At 47.2% G+C, this 5,741-nt stretch overlaps 1 long non-coding RNA gene across 1 annotated transcript; it reads left to right on the top strand.

Moving 5' to 3' along the window:
• Positions 1–4,176: 4,176 nt before the first annotated feature.
• LOC125540148 lies at positions 4,177–5,360 on the top strand. The gene is made up of 2 exons (XR_007297220.1): positions 4,177–4,928; positions 5,171–5,360. It is a non-coding gene; the product is annotated as an uncharacterized LOC125540148 (long non-coding RNA).
• The last annotated feature ends 381 nt before the right edge of the window (positions 5,361–5,741 follow it).

The raw sequence follows: 5,741 nt of genomic DNA on the forward strand, positions 1-5,741 counted from the left end.
ACACGTTGGCCAGGCTTCATTACCAATTTTCACCTCATGCGTCCTCAACTCATTTGCACATCCGAATTTGTTGTTGGCTAAGCGGACCTCAAACCTTCTTTCTTGATTACCGATGGCGACTACAGTGTGTGACCTAGCTTTTTGCATCTTGTTGTCCATGTACTTTGTGACTCTTTCACAGTACTGTGTATTCGGGTTGTTGAAGATATGCTGCTCTGCTTTTTGACGTCTATCTCTGAAATACTTGACGGTGCCATAGAAAATACCCTCAACGATGGCTGTAAGTGGCAATGCCCGGTTTCCTCTGAGGACAAAGTTGTATATTTCTGTGAGGTTCGTTGTCATGACACTGTACCTTGCTCCATGTGTGTCATGTAGCAAAGACCACCTCTCCAGAGGCTCATGCTCTATCCACTGCTCGAAGGTTTTAATCGACCTCCCAAGCCTTCTCCTAGTACCAGGTGGGTTAAATCCTGGCAGGTCACATAGCCCAACAGGCTCCTCCTCCACGGCCGTTGTTCCTGTTGCTAACTGTGCAGCTACTGCTTCAACATGTGCCCTCACCGATGCATCTCTTGCAGCTTTCCTGTCCCTCATGTGCCCCTGCGTGCACACATTAAGTCTGTCGCGTATCAAATTGTACTTCCATAACTGGTTCTGCTTGCAGAGTTTTTTGAACAGATTCGTCAGATTCTTATTTCTAAACTGCGAGAAGAAATTAGCCCCCAGATGGCGCATGCACCAACGGCTCTGCAAGTCCTGCCATGGAACTTGTTCCTCAGGGCCTGGGTTTGTCAGTGTCCTTATTGCACTGAGTATACCTGCATTCCTTTCATGAAGGATGCACACATTGGGCTTCTCCTTCACAACTGATATTTTCAACTGCCTGAAAAACCATGTCCAACTTTCAATGTTCTCACTCTCCACAAAAGCAAATGCGAGTGGGACGACTTGATTTTGGCCGTCTTGACCTATGGCTGTCAAGATCTGACCCTTGTACTTGCCTGTGAGAAAAGGACCATTAATACATATCACCGATCGGCAATGCCTGAAAGCTTCAATGCATACACTGAAAGAGAAGAACAGACGATGTAGCACCCTCACAGTTGGGAACTCTGACATGAACATGTGTTGGATATCGATATAGGTGCCTGGATTCCATTGCTGCAGGGTGTGGAGGAGCTGGACAACAGAGTCATATGCATCAAAATAAGAACCAAATCTCCTCTCAAGCGCCGCATGCTTAGCCCTCCAAGCCTTGCCATAAGAAATTTTGTACTTGAACCTGGCGAAGACTTTTGTCTGGACTGCCTTCACTTCCATAGCTTTGCCCTGCACTATCTCATCGTAAAACAACCGAGCAATAAGCTTGGATGAAAGGTTGGCATGATTTTGAGGGATGCAGGGAATACGACAAGTGTGATTAACTAAGTCACTTGTCACCCAACTTGTGCCATACTTAGGGGGAAAACCGTGCACCCTGGCGGGACAATCTGCGTTCTTGCATACCATTGTCAGGAATTTCTGACTGGACACCTGAGTTGTGAAAACCGTTTGCGTGGACATTGCCCAGTTAATTATTGCATCCTTCAGGGCTTGCTTGTTCGGATACATAGCACCCGTCGCAATATTGTTCTGGTGATATTGCCAAGCTGAATCATGTCCATCATTCACGGTCATTGCAGATGAGAAGTCATGATTCCATGATGCAGGATTCGGGATCTCCTCTGCATTTTCTTCTTCATCTGACTCGTCAGAATCATCGGCATGACCCCTTTCAACATCGGTGTCTTCTTCTTCCATCTGGTCCTGCATGTGCCCATCTACCTCGTCAGCGTCCACCTCGCCATTGTAATCACCATCGGCATTTCCTCCTTCTACCTGACTACTCTACCCTGGTTCATAACCATAAGCATTTCCTCCTTCTACCTGACTGCTCTGTCCTTATTCGTAACCATCATCTCCAGCAGTTGACATAGATAATTGCCTCCCTACACTGCTATGACCAGGATCGTAGCCACCCTCACCTTCATGTGCAGTGACCTCCTTCACGACGGGAAGCACTAAAGCAACAAGATTGCATCCCCTTCGTTCACAACCTTATAACCACCGCACCCATTCGGAGTCTCGCTCTATCGGCCTCAAATAAAAGTAAATTATTGTACTTGACTGTGTCCATAATGCATGAACACCGACGGTGTGTGTTTCAGTATCAAGACCTAAACTTGCCGCAATTCATTCTTTCAACTGACTGACAGACCATATTTGAGGTGCCCTCATTGGCACATCTATGTGAGTAAATTCACTCAGATCTGCTCCCATCTCAGTTGTTTGGATAGTACCAGGACCATAGCAAAATCTGAACTTCACTACATCGGACATCTCGGCTCACCTATTTTTTTCAACAACGAAATACAATTCACTAACAAATATTAGACATGTCTATATATATTACAGAATATTAACGGAGCAACTAATACAATTCACACACCTACAAGTATATTACAAATATTTGCCGGAGCAACTACAAATATTTACTGATTTTAATATTTGACTATCTATATTACGGATTTTACCGGAACTACTCCAAATACTGACACTCCTACATACTTCACATCCACATATAGTACGGAATATTACCGGAGCAGCTACACATTTTTACACAAATAATTAGTTGACATCTAAATATATTTACGTATACTACCGGAGCAAATAACAATAATCGCACACCTAATTTATTTCACATCCAAACATATTAGCAAATACTACCGGAGCACCTACGAAAAATAAAATGTTTGCTGAAATATACCCTTGAAGCGTGCGTGGGAACGAAGAACGATGAACGACGGCCACCAAACTGCCGGTGCTCCGCCTCCAACGAAGAACGGCGAACGACGAGCTTCACCTCCACCACCTCCACCACACTGCCCCAACTTCACCACCACCACCTTCACCTCCACGAGCTACCAAAATGCTCACCACGACCACCATGAGCTACCCCATCAGTAGATCGAGGACTCTTTTGGCTGCCCTAACTAAGTTGAATCCATTCACGGTGCCAAATCCGCAAAAAACTGGCTCATTTAGGTGTAGAAATTGAAGGTATCTTCGTGTAGAGAGAGGAGAAGGAACGAACACAGGAAGAACAGATATGCTCGAGTGGGAATAGAGGAAGCAGCCACAGGGAGCCAGGCGTGCTGCGACGTGGGGTCGCACCCTGTCGGCTCGCAGCTGGCCGATCGACCCGTGGTAGGCTGACAGGGGCTCACCCCGTGAACACCGCAGCGACATCTCCCTCTCCCCCCCGCGACGTAGCCTGCCCAGTGCGCGCGCGACACGTGGCAGGCGGGCCAGCTGTCGGCCGGCTACTGGCCGACTACGCCCAGTCGGCCTGCTGTGGGCTGACTAGGCCCAGTCGGCCTGCAGCGGGCCGGCGGTGTATTATTTTTGAAAATCATTTTTTTAGCGTAATATTTGTGCAAATTAATAAAAAATGTATTATTTAATTTTTTATTTTCAAGAATATTGTTTTAAAATTGACCGAGAATCGATTCCTGTTTGCCTCTCAATTTTTTTCCAGGCTTGAATGGACTAAAAGTGACGAACGATGTACGAAAAAGAATAATTAAAAAGATGGAGAAACAATCCATCCTTTAATATTAGATAGAGATAGAGATAGAGAATAGAGAGTAGAGATAGAGATAGAGAGTATATATATATATATGCGAAATTGTGGATATCAAAACTGACTATGGGCATAACTATCGCTGCCATTGACGCGCGCGCGGAGATCCGTGCTGAGATTCGCTGGCCGAAAAATGGGGCGGCTTGTTTGGTTTTCTGCGGGCGTCCGGCCTTTTTTTCTTCTGCCATGGTTGCAGTCTTTCCTGAGCTAGCGCAGAGTGGCAGGAGGTGGTCACGAGCGCAAAGCCGCAAACCCATCGAATCCTCTCTTTCTTTCTCACCTGCTCCCACGCGTGTGCCGCCCCACCCCGTGTCTCTGAGCATAATTGGTTTCATGCCAACATTTGGCATTGCCAATATTTGACAAGCCAACATTTGGCAAGCCAACATTTGGCAAACTCAAAAGTTACCAAATTTTGACAACTTTTTGTGAGATTGACAAGAAAAGTTGATAGTCAACCAATCACTAGCCAACATTTGGCATTGGCTTCTTCCTCCACCCGCACCACGCCGACACTCCGCCTCCACGCGTAGCACCAAATCCACCGCCTCGTGCTCTTCCTCCACCTCCACTTTTATGGAGCACCAAAGCCACCACGCGAGGGCCCACCATCCTCACGGAGACGGAACTCAACGGGAGCGACGACAGCCTCCCTGTCGCCTCCTCCACTAGGAGCGACGGCAGCCTCCACCAAGATCTGCGTGGGGAGGCTGATGTTCTCGACGGGCAGGGGCACTCGCGGACGTGCTCCTTCTCCTCATTTGCCACCTCTGTCGAGAGCCGCGTGACTGTCGCCCTCGAGAGCGCGGCTGCAGCCCATCCATGGTGTGCGTCCAGAGCCTTGCGACGACATCACCAAGTCGGCGAGTGTGGGATCCACACCTCCAGTGAGCAGTGTCTCCCCTCCCCCGTAGTTTGACAAGACACCATGGACTCCCCCGCCACAGTCCTGGTGGGCCCGCGGATGAGGCAGCTAGCCCAAGGCGAGCTGGACGATGTGTGCACGCCGAGCGACAACGACAGCGGTTGCTCGCTCAGGTCAACCACCGCGCGTGCAGGCCACCATGGTGTCCGTCGCGGCCGTTGAATCTGCAGATCGGCGGGATACAACGTGGTGGGGAGGAGGTGAGCTGGCCGTGGTGGGGAGGAGGAGCAGCTGTGGCGGGGAGAGATTGCCGCTGTGAACACAAACCGCAAAAAATCCATCCACATCAACGTTGTTGAAATTGAAGTTGGCCATGAGGTGAGCTTACTGCAGTCCCCCCCTCCAATCCTTCTTGCAATGCTTTTGATGATTCATGATCCTGGAGTAACAAGTAGAATTAGATGGATGGATTACTACACCTGAATTTTGATGTAATTGCGGTGTTGCTGAGCTTCCCTCTTCTTGCTTTGTTTCTGCAAACATAACCTCCTGGTTTTGTACCTTTTAAGAGAGATTGTTGTTGTGATATAAAAATTGTTTGACCCATATTTTTAGTGCAGACAAAAGCACATCCACGGGCCATGGAGAAATTTTCCAGACACTAAACCAGGAGAATTATAACTTATTTTGTCTAAACTTCTCTGTTTTATGCTCACAAGCTTGGATGCTAAATTGTATACTATATAATTGTTTGTACATGACTTTGCAACTTTCCTAACCGGACTTTGATATTTACAATATTCGAAAACACTTTTAGGGTTAGTTTGGCAACAAAGTTTTTAACAAACCATGGTAATTGAATACCACAGTATTCTGATGTGTGGGCAAGCAATACTTCAGTTTCTTTAAACCATGGTTTTTCTCAGTTTTACCAAAACTATCGAGGTGTTTGGTTGGTGTTCTTATACTGCAGTTTTGACCAACTGTAAGGATGGATAACAGATGAAACTAACTCAGCTACACTGAAGGAGCTACATGACCGGACAAAATAGTATGTACTTCCAGCCGGGACAAAGTATTTTTGAGAGTACTGTGTGCTTTCTGATTGATCATCTAGCTAGCTTTGCCTGATGCGTATGAGTGCAACCCAGCCTGGGCAAAACTCTTTATGCGTGTATGTGCACATCTTAT

The sequence above is a fragment of the Triticum urartu genome, chromosome 1 (assembly GCF_003073215.2).
Source record: "Triticum urartu cultivar G1812 chromosome 1, Tu2.1, whole genome shotgun sequence".
Lineage (NCBI taxonomy): Eukaryota > Viridiplantae > Streptophyta > Magnoliopsida > Poales > Poaceae > Triticum > Triticum urartu.